We start from the raw sequence: 19,023 nt of genomic DNA, 5'->3' as shown, positions 1-19,023 counted from the left end.
TCCAAGTGAGAAAAAGGACATAGGGCTCTAGGGAATATTTTATCTCTTTTTGTACAGGCCATGACTTTGAGAAAGGAAAATGAACGAAGCAGACAGCTAGCTCAAGATGGTGTCAAAGGCCACAGTTTGGTTTTCTAGTGATGACCTTGGCTACCAGACACTAGACACCTGCAAGGAATGCCGCGAAGCCTTTGAGAGCTATTAATGACCTGGCAAGCAGGAGGTTTGTCTCCTAATCAAGGCTTTCAACTAAAATCTGAGTTGGAGAGGGAGAAAGGGTCCAGTTATAATTTATACTATGAAAGGCAAGAGGATAAAATGGCCAATAATTCTTAGAAAAAGATAGTAGGAAAACTATCAGGACCAATACTTATAGGCACAGATGTCTATTTACCACGATTTATCGAACACCCGGATACTCTGGGACTTTAACAGATGAGTGAGATCCAGGCCCCATGTCAACTGAAGTGTCCTCTAAAAGCAAAGTGTCTGAGGAGCTCTTAATTGGATTCGTTGAAAATTTCACCTCTGAGAAGTAAGAAAAATCACTGTTACTCTGAGCTTAGTTCTCACTCGCAAAGAACTAGTCACGGATTGGCAGTGGGGCTGTGACATTTAGAGTTTACAACACCCTCGGCGTGGCTGGATAAGTATAGGACTTTCAAAACGCATTTCACAAATTGAGAGAAAAGATTGATTTCTTGCTCAAGGAGTATGAGTCCGATAAGCCATACTGATGCTACTACCATCCCAGGTGACTCCAGGTGGGAGAAAAGTGGTAGGATATGCTAAATTCGAGTGGCTGCAGAGGGAGTTCTCTCTTACTTCTAAATTGAAGAGATATGTGTGAAAAGGTGGCAGGAGAGAGTGACCCAGGGTAAAACTGTGAGTGGTTTAAAGGAGCAAGCCATCAGAAGTTGAGGATAGTGGGCAAGAATAAAACCACGTTTGACTTAAGTATTCATCATTAGGGGCCTTGTGAAATAACTGTAGGTGTATATCCATTGTAGACATCAAAAAGAATGAAGTAGATCTACGTAACCTGATATAAAAATTGTATAACAAAATACGGTTTCACAGTTAAAAAATAGCCAGGCAATGAAGAGTATGTATAGTAATATAAAAAAGAAAGTGGATCGACATGTGTACACATACATACACAGAGAGAGCGTATGTGCTTAATACATGTTCACACATTTGTGTGCACATGGAACATTTCTGAAGAGCATGTAAAACTTGTAAAGTTCCATGGAGGAAAAGGACCGGGGACTGGGGTGGGAGGGATAATTGTTTTTTATAGCATAACATTTTATACTGTTTTCTTTACTATGTGCGCATATAACTTTTCAATTTAAATACTTTTTTTTTGTCATTAAACTATGTTTAGGGCAGGATCACTAGTGCTGAGAGGGGCCCACTGCTTTGAGCAGCTTTGCCCTGTCAGCTTTTAACACCCACCACAGTGGCACTGCCTTGTAGTCCACCTGTAAACCGTCTTTCCTTTTCCAGCCATCCTCCACACCAGGGGTCCCCAACCTCCTGGCCATGGGCTGGCACCCGTCTGTGGCCTGTTAGGAACTGGGCCGCACAGCAGGAGGTGAACGGTATGCCAGCAAAGCTGCATCTGTATGTGCAGCCGCTCCCCAGCGCCAGCATCACCGCCTCAGCTCCCCGTCAGATCATCGGGAATTAGATTCTCAAAGGTCGGGGACCACTGCTCCACACCACTTCATTTTCTCTTTCAAAAATTAGATTCACCTGAGCCAAGAAATCCTTGTTGCCTCCTGTTTCCTCCAGGTCAAAGTCCGGTTTCCTCAGTGGCTGTCTTTCTTCATTTCTTCTCTGCCTGATTCATGCCCGGTCACTCAGCCAGGCTGAATCAATTCAACTTTCAAAGCTCTCTAAAGTCCACTGCCTGCCAGCCTGCCTGCCCTCTGTCACCAGTTCAGACCAAGTTCTTCATCTCCTCGGTTTACCCTGCCAGCCTCCTAACCGATGGTCCTTTCTCTGGTCTTTCTCCACTCCCATCTGTTCTCCATACACTACATTCTCTTAAGATGCAAATAGTTTCCTATCGCTCCCCTGCTCATAACCCTTTAAAGCTGTCCACTGATTGCGACTGCTGAGCACAGGGCCAGCCTCTGCTTCTTTCTCTAGTGCCATCTCTTCCCAATTCCTTCCTCTCCACTCAGACTCAGTTTCCACCAACTCCTATACACTGTTCAGTTCCTTCAACACATCGTTCTCTCTTTTCTCTGAATCTTTGCACATGTTATTCCCTGTCTTAAAACGTTCTTCTGCTTCCTTTTCCCTGGCTCACTCTTTCAGCATAAAGGGTCATAAATAATAAGAATGTCATGAGAAAATCACAACTAATGGAGGAAGAAAGCAGTTTCCCTGTTGAGAAGGAAACACACAGGAGTTCAACTGTCAGAACAGAACTGCGTGAGTAAAACAGACGGTTTACAGGTGGACTAAAGCGGGAGGCAGAGGAGCCCTTCTGGTACTTAAGCATGGGGAGCGCTGGAGGAACAAGTGGCCGAGGGGAGAGGAGTGGCCAAGCGAAGCTAGAGAAGGTGAAAGACCTTGAAAGCCAAAATAAGGAGTTTAGTCCTCATTTTTCAAAGAGTAGAAACACTTGAACTGCTTTTAAACTGGCAAGTGACGATCTCTAGTCTTTATTTTAGAAAGATTTGCCCAACAGAGTGCAAAGGAATGAAGTTGGGGAGATGAATGACCTTAGGGATAGAGGGTAAGAGCCTGGCCTAGGGCAGCAGCAGGCAGAACTGGCAGGAAACGGATTCAGAAGAGATCTGGAGATATAACCTCCTGGGCTTGATGATCAAATGCAGAGGAGACACCTGGGATTCAGAGAGGACTCAACGATTGTAGCCAGAATAACTGGGAACGTGCTGAGGTCATCGGCTGAGATGGGAATCATAAAGGGCGAGCGGGTTTGGAGGAAGATAATGAATTAGGTGTGCAACATATCGACTTTAGGGTATAAGGTCAGGAAGCTCATGTCAATAATTAAAATCAGACACAGCCCTGATGACAGCAAGCGGACCTTTCACAAAAACCACCTGTTAGAGTGGGCTGCATCCTTCCTGGTGCAGCATGTTTCCATGACTCCTGTTTCCCATATCCCAACCACGCCATGTGAATTATTTGCCTTGCATTCAAATAAGGAGTTGTCAAAAAGCACAGTAAAAGTGGAGATAAGGTCCGTGAATGGGAGACCCATTGTGCCAGGGCTGAAATTTGCAACTAGAAAATTGCTTTTTCCCCCAAGCTGGTGTCAGTCAGTATTCTGTTTCTCTTTCTTCAAGATTCGTCTCACGTTCCAACTCTGCCATGATGAGCAACCCAAACCTCTGTTCTGCACTGAGTCCCCGGGATACTTAGAAATCCACAGGGCAAACATTTTTCACATGGTTATGCAGTTTTTCCTTTGCTTTTGAGCTCTTCACAAGTGTATATCTTGTCTTCCTAACTAACTTCTTAATTCTTAAAGAGCCCGATTTATACCAAACATTTCATTTTGTTATTGCCACAGTGCCTGGTACATATTAAGTTTTCAAAAATACAAATTGGACAGAAACCAACACCAAATTCACTTGGGGAAGACAAGAGAAAGGACAAAACCTCCTCGAAAGGACAGAGTACAACAAGAAGGAACCTGTTGGTTAGAGGAGTGAGACAGTATCAGTTCCTAACATATAGAGGAGCATATTCTAACATAAAAGGAATACTTTACCCCATTCTAGTAATAATGGCGTTGCATTTTAAATATGCTCAAAAAGAGGAGGAGAGTACTGGTATTCTAATTGTTAAGCAAGTTGTCTTCTCAGCTGGCTAAAAGTCTGGTTTCCTGGGACCACCTTTCATTTATAAGCAACATTGGTAAAATAAAATAAAGAACTTGTCATTTACAGTTAATTATACTCAGTTGTACTAAACAGTGCTTAAATGGCAAGACTAAGTCTTTCATTTTCTTTTAGTTCTTCCTTTTAGTTAGAGGTCCACTTTTGTGGCCAATATGATGTTTGGGTAACTTAAAAGAACTTAAAAGAAGGGTATTTATGACTCAGCTCTTGGCATAATTCCCTGGACAGAAGAAGAGGTGGGACAACCCTAAGTATTGCCAGTGGCTAGATTGTGTGCTTGACACGATGTCTGTAGAGGAGGTGAGACGAAGAGGTCGAAGCTGGTTTTATGTTTTCATTTGACAAGTACCAGTAGGCCTGTGATCACAAAGATCTCTCCAGCTGCCCTGCCACCAGTTCCTGGCAGTCTACCATCAATATAACTACTTAATATAGAACCCCCACCCCCATTAAGATCACCCTTCACTCTGTGTGGGGGTACTGGAAGAATGTGAACTACAACCTATAGCTTTCAAAAGAGGGTACAATTAGGAGTAGGAAAGGAAGTGGCTCAGAAGCAGATGCAAGTCTCCTCTCAGGAACAGCATGAAGCATGCCTCTGGAGGTTAGCAAAGACAGAGGAAAGGCACTGGAGTGTTGCTTCACAGCCCTGCCAAGGGCTTGATTCCCACTCTTTTCAGAGCATACCTCTCTCCTTCTGAGGTTCCCCCAGCATGGAGTAAACAGCAAAAGGACTCCTTCAAGCCTTGGGAGCATGTTGGCTTTGGGTCACATTCCTTTCCAGGCTTCACAGGCCTAGGGTTACAAAGGCCTCATTGCACAATTCTTAGGAAACTGAGCATGGGGGGCTGGGCTGGGATGAAGGAGAGTGTCCTGCATATGTCAGAGATCCAGGTGTGGCCAGATGCCAAGACACCCCAGGTGGTGGCAACAAGAGAATCGAATGTCTCAGGATCTCTAGCAAGGCAGCTTTCTTTTATTTTTTTTCTTTTAAGCTGTTAAATAACACCTGTCAGGATACATCTTATTGGGTAATTTGACAGCAAGCATTTCAAAAGTTCAATTGCATACCTGTGTTTCAGTTTACTGGAGAGATTTGAGAATTCACAACCCACAATGAAGAATCTGAAACTAAAGCTCCTTTTATCCCTCCATTTTTCACAATCAGCTTTCTGCTGCAGTTTTATACTGTAGTATGTACAAAATTACTCAATATATGACACAACTTTTGAGATTGATATGAAAGCTGAAAGATATTTCCACAGCCCTGTTTAAACCCTATGCCATGATGGAATGAATGCTTTTTTCCTGTTGGTAATCATTGCATAATTCTTTTATTAAAGATAATTGGTGTGAAAAACCAAAAACATATGGAAGATCCTTGCAAGATATATACTTTTCGGTTAGTTAAAAAATAATCTAGTGACCTAAAAAATATTCATCAGAAATTTGGAGCTGATGGCTATGAAAATAAGGTCTATACTTATACTCAACAATCTTAATTTCATTTCTTTTTCTTTCAGAGTTTTAGACTTTAGACTAATATTAATATATTTTCAATGAATTCAATCAGAAAAAACTCTGAGTATCTGTATCCACAGAGTGCCTGGGCTCAAAGTTACAGATTAATTGGACATGCAAGACATATATAGAACAGACCCTGGACAAATCTAAGGCAGCTCCTAAATTATCAAGATAATTCCAAATAAAATATTAATTCATGGAATAAGCCAAGAAATCTCATATAGGAGACATATCAGCTAACAAGGATAGGTCAATTACCATGAATGGTGTAATAGCCCCACACCTTCCAGATGAAGTGTTTACATTTACAGGGTACACATATACATATCTCATATACACGTACACCTAATCGAAGTGTTCTACCTAAACTGGAAAAGACAAGGCCAGAGGAAGTCTGTATATTGATTATAAAGCAAAAGTTTGTTAATTATATAAGTGCTTCTCCTCCACCTCCCACAATGGACTACTATTTAAGCCTCACGTCATAGTAGAACTGTTTTCCTGGATTTATTTTCATTGTTATCTCCGCCTTTTGGATAGGTTCTTGAGTGCTTTTCTTGACCTTGACCAAAGTTTTGTTTTCGGAGCTGTGAAGGCTAGGAGTGCTTTGGTGAATAGTATCGCCTACGTATATATTTAACCCTACCAAGGTGACAAAGTGAGATTTCCTCATTTTAGAATATTCTAACTTAGAAATTAAAATAGCTCAAATGGACAAATAACTTAATTCAACATGAATTAGGGGCAGGGAGTATTAGACCACCAAGCTAAGAGCGAGAAGACTTGAGCCTTTAGTTCCCAAGCCAGCACTACCTAGCCCAGTGACCTGTCAACACACGAAACCTCTGTGTGCTGCTTCCTCTTCTGGAAGTGAGGTCATTAGAATGGATGGTCTGTTATTTCCCCTCCAACTCTAAACTCCTGAGGTATGTGACTAACACGATAGTCAGAGAACATTATAGTCAATAAACGTAAATGTAGATGAGTTAGGATGTTTTGTGTTTTATTATTGTAGGGTAAACTTAAACTTAGTTTTCAAAGACTATAAAATTAAAAAAAGTTTAAAAACTGGACCAATGAAGCTTTAATTTTAAGGATGTAAGAGGTCGGATCATAATCTAATTGTGATTATCATAGAGGCTTTTCTAGGTGGAAGTTGAATATAAGTGCTAGAGTTAATGTGCAAGTACATTTTGTTTTCATCCGTACCTCTGGGTTTGTTTATGTGCTTTGAGTTATTACTAATTTTATAGTGTGTGAGTATTGGCCTTACTCCTGCAATATTTTTATTCCTGATGTGCTAGAGGCCAAAGGAGGCTAAAACTGTGTCCCATGGCTAGAGACTGGGTCTCCCCTCTACTGTCTATTGCTGCTGGGGTCCCCTGTGGGTAACTGATCCACCTGTCAGAGCACTGGACTGCTGCTTCCACTGAGGGAACATAGCAACAAACTCGGATCTTGCAAGCGAATCTCAGCGTGCTGCCTGACAGTCCTGTACTGGGCTCTGGGTTCGCAGCGTGCTGAGACCAAAGAGAGACCAAAGAGGGTCAGGGCCTGGCGCCCACCCCATACTCCACCCTTCTGGTAAACAGAACGGCTATTTGCCTCACTTGGAGCCTCTTAGGGCCCCAAGACTCCAGGAAGAAACAAATACTTTAGAAGCCAAACCCCAAGGCAAGGTAAAGAAAACAGAACTGTCCACATCCCCAGCAATGATTTCACTGGCGTGAGTTCCATAGAAGAGGAGGACCTGGAGGTGGTTCCAGCAAAACTGTTTTATTTACTTCTCAGCCATAAGGTCCTTGTCTTTCACTGTTCATAGGGGGTGGCCTTTTGCCTTTTAAGCCTTGATATTTCAAAACCAGACTTTAGAATCGGTCTTGGTTGCCAACCCATAATAAATTTTGTTTCTTCCTTTTATTACTTTTGTTTACTTTCAGTTAACTTATTTTTTTAATTTAGTCTTCTTTATCATTATGGGGAGAAGTTATTAAAAGAAAAATATGTAGATAAAGGAATAAACATCACCAGGCAACAAATATAGACTACGTTAGAAAGTAATTTGTACACTGATCTCTCGAGGTACCTGTGCCTTTTACACTTTCCCAGTACCTGGGAAGAGGACAGTGAAGGGCTGACAGTCTTGGAAATGTCCCTGTGTTCTGGCTTCATGACCAAAAGTCCAGCTATTGAGAGGTCATGCCCCACCTCTGTTTCTGGTGGGATTGCCTTTGACATTTGGTCTGCTTATTTGGAACCTTTACATTACCCTAAAGTATCTGGGGCATAGCCTCTGTGCTTATCCTGTTTTTCCTAAGCCTGGAGACACACTCATTTTGTGGTGCTCTCCTGTTCCTTTAGACACCAGCTGTTTCTGTTCCGAGCTTAGCAAATGGCACATACCTGAGCTGGAGGCATGGCTGGCTGATTCCTTGTAATTGTCAGGTAGCGTTCCCACCTCTATTATATCAATAGCTGAAACTCTTGTTACTTTCTCCTTTTCTGTAGCCAGGTTGAGCCTGGGCTGGATATTGTGATGTCACAGAGTAGAATCCTTGCTCTTCTCAAAGGCTCAGCTGAGGCCCTCTGGCTGAAGCCCTTCATCTCCTGTTCATGGTGGGAGGTTGGAAAGGTCCGCCTCCTAATTTCTAAACTGACCCACAGAATTATAGAATCTTACTATGGGAAAAGACCTTGGAGGCCTAGTGACTGTTTCTGTCTGACTTCCTCATGTTACAGATGAGGAAATTGAGGCCCCAGCTGGTTAAGTGGCCGAGCTAAATAGAAAACCCATGTACCCTCAGCATTAGGGCCCTTCTTGAACACTGAATCTTCATACTGGGCTCTACTCTCTGGATTTGATCAACATCACAGTTTTCTGGTAGGCAGCTTATGAAATGGTTTTTACCCGAATCCACCCATATCAAGAGACCATTTGGATAATATCCATTATTGGAAGAGAACAGTCTCAGTGAAGATCATTCGTTTTTCCAATAATCTATAGATGCAAGGAATAGCTAACGCTGGTCCTAGCCCTAACACAGAAATCCTTAGCCATCAGAGCAATTCTAGATTAACAAGTAATGTGACTTCTGAGTAACCAATGTTTTCAATGAGATTTCACAGCAAGGAACAAATCTCGAAAGCTCAGGATTAGTGTTGACTACAATGCCATATCAGGTTCTAGTGTTTATTGAGGAGGTAAGGGGAAGAAACAATCAGTGAAGAAAAATTCTCACTGGAATTTAGTTCTTTATTCTTTCATACCCTTCACTTCTTCCATACACTGTCCCCATATGGTATTAAAAAATTGTCTGCATTGCATGAGATGATTTGAATGTGTCAAGCCAGGGAATTATGCTTTTGGAATCTCTCAGGAGAACACATATTGCACTTTTATAATGCCAACAGCTAACATTTTATATTGTGCTTTAGCATTTATAAGCCATATTTACATATATCATTTTATTTAAGCATCACAGCTCAGTGAGATAAACTGTTATTTTTAGTACAATTTTATGTGTAAGAAAATTATAGCTTAGCGAGGTTGTGACTTGCACATGATCACAAAGCTAATTAAGTGGAAAGGGTAACATTAACTGCAAACCAGATCTTCCGACCCAGCATTTTCCCCACCACAGGGCTGCACCGGGATGGGAGGAATTGTTATTTGGTCCCAGAACACACTTGAAGGCAATTGCATTAAGCAACCCTTTGAGTAATGGAAAAGAAATTATTCCCATGGGTCATAAATACTGCTTTACTGACCTCCTAAATGTCATCATAAAAACTTAGAGAAGTGGTTAATGAACACTAATTTCAAACTTAAAAATAATATAATCATTTCCCTTTCACTCAACAATTCTGCATCTGTGAATTCTAATGGAATCATCTTGGACACGAACAATATTTAGCTATAAGAGGTTCTTTGAAGCATTGCTTATAATAGAAAACAAGTCAAAAGCTCAACGCGAGAAGAACAGTAAAATGGATTATATTTAACTCATGAAAATAATGTTCTAGAGAAGGTTTTCCCAAGTTTTAACCATTTGTGTGCCATCTTTGAAATATTGATATCTGTACTAATATCTACTTAACATCTTCCTTTAAATTAACTTGTACATTTACTGAAATAAGAGGATTTAAAGGTAATTTTTGCACTACATAAGTGGAAATACAGTATAATTACCTTGTCAGATAACAATAAAAACAAATATAAAGAAAACAAAGTAATACTATTAATGCTTTGATTTAGTGCTGCTACCTAGCAAAAAACAGGACTGATTTAATCAAATCACAATACCCTCAGAAACTTCACCTTACTGCATTAAAAATTTCTTTTTTTCACCTTGGCTATGCAACAGTCTCAATAAAGAAAAGCGGTGTGTATGTCTGTTAACAAACTTCAGTTCTGTGTGTTTATACATACCTTCTATACCAAATAATTGTTGACTTGCAAAAGCGACCCTTTGATGTACCTCAGAAAAGAGCATAGCTGTCGTAAGGCCAGTTAGTGTAGGAGAATCTGTACTAACCCTCTGTGCAATCTCCACCGATGGTTCTCAGGAGCCGTGTGCTGCCTAGGAAGCATTTAGAAATTTGGGGGTGTTTTTGGTTGTTGCAATAACTGGAGGTTGAAAGTACTAATTGCTTCGTTGGACAGGGGCCAGAGATGATAGACAGCCTGCGATGCCAGGCATGTTCCTACGTGACCAGGATTCGTCTTGTAATTCCAAGTGACTTTAAATGTCTTACAGAAAATCCAAGTTGGTGAAAAACCTACTGAGCCAGACCTAAATATTATTCATAATTCATAATTACCTAAGCCAGACATGTAAATGCAAAATTTAACATGTAAATGCAAAATTTTTGCACAGCTTTAATATATGACAATTTTTCCAGAAATGCAGCTGCTTTGTATATCAGGGAAAACCATACTTATTTTGTTCAGAACTTTACCAAGTTTTTCACATTTTTGGAAAATCAGCATCATCAATGGCCATGCTGCTGGCGGTATTCGGGTCACCATGAAACACCTGTATGTTGTCTGCACTTGCAGCTTTACATTCTCAGCGAATCTCCAGTTATTCCCTCCATAGAAGTTCAACTCAAACATTCAACTCATCAAAATGTATATTCTTTTATACAAATTATGTTCTTTTGTTTCTCCTGTGTATCCAGGGTAGGGTATTATATTGATTTTTATTAAATTATGTATATAGGTATGCTATCTATCACTATCATTTCAATATTGGACAAGGAGAGTTTAAACTTCATCATTAAAAGAGAACATTGAGTCTAAGGGGGTTGAACACCACTCGTCAATTCCAAGTTATATGAGACATTCGCAGGCAGGACTGAGGATCTCACTGCAATTCGCACATTCTTATGAAGCAGATTAGACTTATTATAAGCAACAGTATCTATAAAATTACAAGTTCAATGTACTAGTTTTTTCTTTTCAATTACAAAAAAAATGTAACCATTAAAAACGTTTAAAATGTGTTCGTGTAACACCAAAAAATCATCTTACCCATAAATGGTGGCACATATTACATATCATGCTTTAGGAAATACAAGATTTTTTATTTTAATAATACAGAAGAATAACCACTAGATATTAGTGAGCAAAAAAGATAAGCTGCAAAAAAGTATGTACCATTTTTAATAAATACATATATTGGGAAAAATTTGAAAGATCTCTAAAATACTAACAATGGTTACATCAAAATGGGAGGCTACATCAGAAGTGTGATTCTCTCCTTTTGCTTGCCTGACTTTTCTAAAAGTTTTAGAATACACATGTATTGTTCTTAAATTAAGAAAAAAAATGGCTGTTTAAAATATATATACTTAGGAGATAAAATTGGAAGGAAATATGGGATGTTTATATTTATGTATACATCTCCATAGTGCTTGACCTCTTTAATAAGCATTATTATTTTTTCTATTAAAAAATCTAATAAAGTAGAAAATAAAAATGTAGAAAGGAATATACTTACAAATACAATGAATGACTATCAAGTCTTCCTCAGTTGAACCAGAAATACCGTAATAATAGATTTGTATATCATAACTAGCTAAATAGCATATATGAGGCCAGTAAACACCATGCATCTTTCTTTTTATTTATTTTATATCCAGTAATATTCATTACCATATTTCTCCTACCACACAAAGTAGAAAGACCTATAGAGCAAACAGAGATAGTCATTAGAAGAAACAAAATGAACCAACAATTTCCCTACTTTCATTAATATTTTTAGTAGTGTCCATGGATTAAATAATTCCCAAAACTTCCTTTAAAGGTCACCTTGCTTAGAACAGAGTAGTCTTATGGCAGGATATGCAAGGATAGAGCTACCTTTTCCCAAAGTGATCTTTCCCCAGCTATCATCTCATAAAAAACAAAAAACAAAAAAACAAAAACAAAACCTAAATCCTCCCTTGTGTTTTATCTTGGCTGAGCATGTACTTCATCCTTTGCATTCTGCTGATGCATGGATTACATCACTTCTCCTTTAGCACAGGCTGCTGGAATGAAACATGTACCACACCTTATAGCTAGAGCCCACAGAGGTTTCTGGTCACTCTGGCAGTGGGATGAGGGAACACTTCCATAAGCAGGCATTCTTCAGGATACATGAAAGTTACAGATATTTGGAAGTCAGAGTTCAAAAGTTTCTGCTGTTTTGGTGTGTGTGTTGGGAGGGAATGTTGTAGGAAAAGAAATATTAATTTTTCAACATTTAAAGCCAAAATTTCTCGAATTATGGTCTGCAGATTACCTATACCAGAAACACCCACTTTACCTTTAAAAAAAAAAAATTAATGTAGATATCACTGAACCACTTGGGAGGCCCTCCAGGGGGTTTTGCTGCACAGAAAGGTCTGAGAACAATTGCTGCCGGCAGAGGTTCCCAAACTTTAGAACAGAACATCAGAGTGTCTGGAGGGCTTGTGAAAACACAGATGGCTAGCCCCACCTCAAGTTTCTGGTTCTGGAGGCCTCCAGGAGGAGCCCAAGACTTTATATTTTTAACACATACCCAGATGATGATGATTGATATTCAGAACACATTTTGAGAACCCCTGCACCCAGCCCTAGAAACTAGGGAGATTCAAAAGGCATTTTCAAAGCCCTAGAAAATACAGTTGGAGGTCCTTAGTCTTCACCTGTTACAGACTCAGAGAAGAATTTGCATATCAAGAAATTTTGTTTTTACTTTGTTTTTTAATTTTCTTTAATTAGAATTTTTCCACAGATAATTTTTATTTTCCCACTAAAATACTTGTAGTCTGTGTTCATCTATTCAGGATTCTCCAAGTTAAACAGAATCACTTCTTTATTTTGTACCTTTTATATGTAAGAATGTTGATGAAATGAACACAATTGGTGTCTGACTTTTCAGATGCCTGTATTAATTTGATTTCAATGACCCATTGAACATCAGTGTTAGTTAGCATAACAACAGTTACCAGAAGCTAAAACCACAAAATAGGTAAGGGATATGAACAAACTATGTGCTAGAGATTTTAATTAAGCCTTAGTGATGCTGAAGCTAGGCTCTCCTTTAAAGGATATTATGAGAATGTGACATATTCCTGAAAAAGTAAATCTAAATCCGGACCTTTTTCCAAGCCAAACTACTTATGCTTGCTTCATAGAATGTAAGCATGCCTGGAGAATCAGAAAGATATATATTGCTAATGTTTGTTTCCATGAGACCTACTTCATATACTCATAAAATCATAATATTTTTTCAAAACAAAGGTAGTGCTGTATACTCCAGCATAATTCATTTGTAAGTAGTGCTAATAACATTAGTAAAAGGAAATGCCAGCCAAGCTGCAATAAATCATTTCCAGCCCAATGAAAGTAGTTTGAGTTGAATGCTTTAAAATTATTGGCTTTGAAAGGTTAAAATAAAAAGTGATCACAAATCCAAAAAATACAATCCTCAAATCATTAGTGGAGACCTTTTATGCCGTATCGTAATTAAAGTTTCTAGGGACTTCTCATTTTAGATCCTGTAAGGTGATCCCTATAGGCAGCCTTTGTTATGTGGCTTCTCTCTGAAGAACGGAAAAGTTATATAGGACCAATAACACAAACATTTTAGGAAATAAAAATGTATACTTGGCTTTGTAATAATATATTTGTGTAATTCCGTTTGGACATGACTGCCTGGACTTTTAGAAATGCTTTAAACCAGACATAAGACGCACTGTGAAGATCTACATTCCCAAAGACTGGAGCTTATACTGGTCTAACTTTCCCACCAAGCTACTTTGTCAGAAAAATTTTCTATTTCTTACACCCATGACAGAGGCAGACACAGTCATGTCTCAGGAATAAGGAAGGGAGCATATCATTTATTGAACTTGGTGATTAGGCACTTGACTTACATTACATTTGTCCTCACGACTCTCTTGTGTCTCAGTAAAGCCGTTTTACTTATAAGGACATAGTTAAGGGAAGTAAAATTTGCCTTGAGTTCTATGGTAGTGAGTGATTGAGACAAGATTGAACCTGAGAAATGCCTGACTCTAGAGGTTGTGCTCTTTCTACCCCCAGACTGAATCATCCTGGAATGAGCTACATCACTTACACCTTCCCCTACATCAGAGAAGGTAATACATCTGGGCTTAAAAACTGGGCTAGAGTTTCTGGAAGGAGTACAAATAAACAAGAGACAGTGAAGGGTTTGAACAAGGACTTAGGTATCAACACTTTCAGTTAATAAGAACATAGAAGCAAGAATTGCTTCGAATAATCCAAAGTAAGTGGTTACATACCTCTACTTTGTTTTTTGCAAAGAAACTGCTCCTAGTTCAGTTAAAATTTTGGAACTGAACTATTCCTACTTCATATGAGATTTTATAAATTAGTATTAAATGCATTAGGGAAATAATTATTCAGCAAAAACATGAAGTCAGTTTACATCCTTGCTTACTTTTTTTGTAAAGTTGAAATTTTCACTTCACAATTCATTCACTTATAAATGTTAATTGCAAACCTACCATGAACAAGGCCCTATGCTAGGTGCTACAGGGGAAGACTTGAACAAAGACATTGTCCTCAGAGAGCTTAGAGCCTAATCGTGTGTAAGTTAAATGCCAAAACAAACAAACAACAACAACAAAAAAACTCTATCAGAAGGTACTGTATAAGTATTATAAAAGAATTATTATCAAAGTGGTATTAGATATTAAAGAAGAGAGAACTGACATCTAAATGTGGCAGAAAGGGAAAGCTTCATGGAGTGGAAGGCATATGAAATGAGTAAAATGATGGGTATGTTTTTGACAAGTGAAGTTGAGAGTGAGAGGCGAGATGGAATTCTGGGTACAGCCGGGTTAGAGTTTATTAACAACAATTCTAATCAAGTCAAAAAGTCCTCGTGCTACAAAATGCAATCAAGATATGCATGTATTTGTAACCCACTCAAAAGGCTTTGAAAGAGCATATGATTAACCTACACAAATGACAGGATAGTTAAAAATTAAGATTATAAGGGAACTCCTATACTTTTTGCTCAATTTTTTATAAACCTGAAACTGATCTAAAAAATTAAAGTCTGTCATTTAAAAAAATAAAGATAGAGTATATTGTACTTCAATTAAATGTTTTTAAGATTAAGGAAAAGTCATTGTCAACACCTTACTGCCTGCCATTGTCACAGATGGCTTCCATTATCTTACGGACAATCCAGTCCAATACTCTATCTACCTCAACTTTAGAGTCCTTCAACTCAGCTTTGATGGCTCCTGATCCCCCATATTTTTGTTATCACCTAGTTCTAAATTTTTAAATTCCAGTTGTTCTCTGACCATCTCTTCCTGTCCTTCCAGACCCACCATTTCCTATTAAACTTGCATTAAACTGCTATTTGAACCTTCCAAAGGCCTATATCCCATTGACCGTATCAATTTTCCCAATTTACCCTGTTTAGCTAAGTATGCCATCACCCCATCAACTACCCTCTTGGGCATACCATAGATGCCTTGCTCCATTGTCCTGTTGAACTCTCCCAGTGACAGCTGAGCCCTTGATAAATCTGCCTGTTCTCCCCTTTCCTTATCCCAGTAGTTATCTCAGCTGAAGAAACTCATGACACTGTGTAGACTGCTTTCATTACAAATGGTCTCCAACCTCGATTATGCCCTCAACACAAGGCAGCTCTCCCGTTGTCCACTGCAGAGTCTATAAACCTTCTCCAGTTTCCTGAAGCCCTCTCTCTTATCTATTTCCCTCACACTCTTAGCAGGGAGCCTTTTTTGCCTCTGCAAAGAACTCAGAAGTTATTAAGTGTTACCTCTCCCAACTCCAGCCCTACACCACTCTGAGCACTTCCACATCCACACCCTCTCTTAACTTCTTCCTTCAGCTTCTACCTTCCTTTCCTTCCTTTGTGCCCTGAGCCCGACTCAGTACTACTACTTTAAGGAACTTGTTCCTTTAACTGTCTCCTTTAGCTAATTTCTACCACAGTCTCTCTTCTCAGCATAAAAACATTCTCAAATCTCTTCTATTTATAAAAACACAAAACCTCCCTTAAACCCGGACCCTTCTCCCCACCCGACTACTTTCGGTTCTCTTTTTTCCTTTTCCAAGCCAAGCTAAAGGAAAGAGTAATCTACTATATTTCCTTTCAAGCCATAATGCCCATCTCCAAAGCTAGACAAGGAGGATGCAAAAGTACCCAGGCTCGATAGTGTTTTATGCTGAATGACTCCCTTCGTGACATCATTCTCAAACTCTCCTAGGACTTCGTTCAAGCTACAGCTAGTAGACATGTCTCTGCCTCAAAGACAATGTTTATAGTGTCTTCATGTGATTTTTTTTTTCCATTCTAATGCCATTGCCAGGACATCTGGAAATGAAGTATGTACAGTTCAGATTAAGATGGACCTGAACTCCTAGTTACCCGCCAAGCTGTGCTTCTGGCTTACCTCGGTTTGGGAATCACAGAGATGTTTCCTTGAAACCATTGAACTCACAGCTTTTTATTTCTACTAAGCTATCTCTGATTATCTTCCCTTTGACTTTGAAATGATTCCCTTCTGAATTCATCCTCTGCTTAATACTCAGGTGGCATTCAGAATCTACAGGAGCTTACCTCTACAGTGACAGGCTTTTCTCTGTGTAGTTTGGGTTGAACACTACCCAAGTTTATTTCCATAACTACTCCTTGATCCTAAGATTGCATTGGTAGGAGACAGCCAGGATGAGCATGTGGTCAGATATATAAATGTCAAATCACTATGTTGTACACCTGAAACTAATATAATATCAATATGCCAATTATACTGTAATAAAAAAATGAAGGAAAGATTACCATGTAAATCAAGACATCGATTGAGCATACGTTCTAATTTAAGAGATATTTAAATGTGGAAAACAGGGCTGCTTTTTTGGACTATAGGAAATACAGTATTTTTTGACTACTTACTATGCAAGACACGGCGCTAAGATATAAAGAGATACAGAGATGGTCACATATGGTATCTGCCCAAGGGAACTTCCCTACTGAGTAGGGAGACAGAAGTCACACACAATGCAAATGCAAACCAAGTGTTCCAGCAGAGTTATTAAGACTACCATTTTTGGAAGTTTAATTCTGAGTTCAAATCCTTGCCCAGTTTCCTCATCTATAAAGTGAAAATAATGATGCCTGTTTTGCAGGATTTCTGAAAAGAAGAAATGAGATGGTAAATGTAGAGTTTAGCGTGGTCGAAGCACATTGGAAGTTCTTGGTGACGTCAGTGTGAGTTTGACTATTAGATCTATGGATTTAAAGGAGGAAGAGATCACATATGCTTGGGAGACTCAAGAAAGATTTCATTCTGTAGGTGGCCTTTATGAAAAGCCTTGCATGATATTTCTTTAGGGCAAGGATGCATGATATTTCTTTAGAGCAAGGTGGAAGAGCTTTATCTCTCTACAATCCTGGCATAGGAACCCTGAACCTGCCAGTATAACCACCTTAAAGGTCCTGAGCAGAGATGAAACGTTGTACATGTTAAAATTTATGATACTTAATCAGGATTGTACCTGGTCGATTCATTTATTCAACAAATTCCTATTTATACCTTCGATTTGAAACAGGCAATACTTGTTGAGGTGCTATAATATTCATAATAGTCAAAAAAGCAAGCAAAGGATATTCTGAATAAGTGTTTTTATAAAATAATTTCAAAAGAGCATACTTATTATTAATGGCAGGCAGGGTATTATGTACTTCTTGGCTTGTCATCCTGTCTATGGAGTACATATTGTAAAGGAACAAAAGCGGGAAATTAAATTTTACATGAACGTCGAGTGTTCCTTCCTTATAGTTTTATAAAGTAGAATTGTGGCAAGATTGTCCCCTGTTAATGCCAGGAAAAATTAAAAAATAAATCTTTTTTGAAAATGTCTTTTAGATAAACAAGTAAAACCTGTTAAAGTGGTTTGCAGTCATTACACATAGGTCACTTCCTATCAAAACAAACTCAGTGGATAAGTCTGAATTATTTGGTTATGTCGGTATTTTATTTTATCAAGTCTTGCTTGGCATGAAATTAAATATATAAAGTTTGTATCGGAGCAAAATAAATATCAGTATTATTATTAATTAAGCCATTGTTGGCAGACTCAAATAATTTTGCTATAAAAGAGTTTTTATTTTACCTATGTTGATCTTAAGGTGCAAACTTATGGCACAAAAATGAACAAGTGATTTTTTTAAATCTTGTCCTATAAATATAGAAGCAATTTTTGTATCAGATGTCTGTTTTAATAATTTCCTTCAAGATACTTATCTGAAAAAACACAATTGAGATCATATCATTAAGATTTATGTATTCTACATAAAAATGATCTAAGAAGTTCTAATATTCATTAGCATTCTACATCTCAGTCTCATTCCCAAGGGGTTTATTATAGGACTTTGTTTGAGACTATAATTATTGTCTGGGTTTTAGTTATATCACTAACAATTAAAATTTGATATAACATTTTGGACTCTAGTCATCTAGAACATTTCTAGTATCTCTTGCGGATGTGATGTTTAGAGTACTCTAAACTGATTTTAGAGGTAGAGCTTATCATTATCTGGAGAGGCCCTACAACTTTCTCCTTCCCCCACTCCCTCATCTTTATTAAGCTGAAGTCCCATCTAGAGCCATTCTTCAGTTCCTTGGAAACCTTTGTCAGGTGTATTAATCAGCTTTTGCTGTGTGTACCAAAAATTCTCAGTGGTTCGTAATAACAGAACATTTACATCTTGCCTGTGAGTTGACTGGATGGCTGTGGCAGCCCTGTTCTTAGCTGTGGGTCAGGTTCAGGTATGTTCCATGAGTCTTTCATTCTGGGACTCAGGTTGAAAGAACAGTGGCTCGTAGGCCAAACTTTTCTTAATGTAGAGTGTGGGAACACAAAAGACTGAGAAGTCAAGTCAAATAGTGCAAGCACATTCAAAGCTTCTGCTCACATTCATTGGCCAAAATAACTCATATGGCTAGCCCCCAACAGCAATGGAGAAGGTAGGACACTCTCCATATAGGTGAGGAAAGGAAGACAGAGAGTATTTGCTGAATGGTACCCCCACTCAACATACCATAATAG

At 38.7% G+C, this 19,023-nt stretch overlaps 1 protein-coding gene across 2 annotated transcripts in view; it reads right to left on the bottom strand.

Annotated features, from left to right (window-relative positions):
- DNAJC5B (DnaJ heat shock protein family (Hsp40) member C5 beta) overlaps positions 1–19,023 on the bottom strand; it is a 183,410-nt gene that overhangs the window by 70,754 nt on the left and 93,633 nt on the right. The window lies entirely within an intron of this gene.

Source organism: Pteropus medius, unplaced genomic scaffold (assembly GCF_902729225.1).
Source record: "Pteropus medius unplaced genomic scaffold, Ma_sr-lr_union100, whole genome shotgun sequence".
Taxonomy (NCBI): domain Eukaryota; kingdom Metazoa; phylum Chordata; class Mammalia; order Chiroptera; family Pteropodidae; genus Pteropus; species Pteropus medius.
Note: the sequence above shows the minus strand (reverse complement) of the source record. Positions and strands in the feature narration are given on the sequence as shown.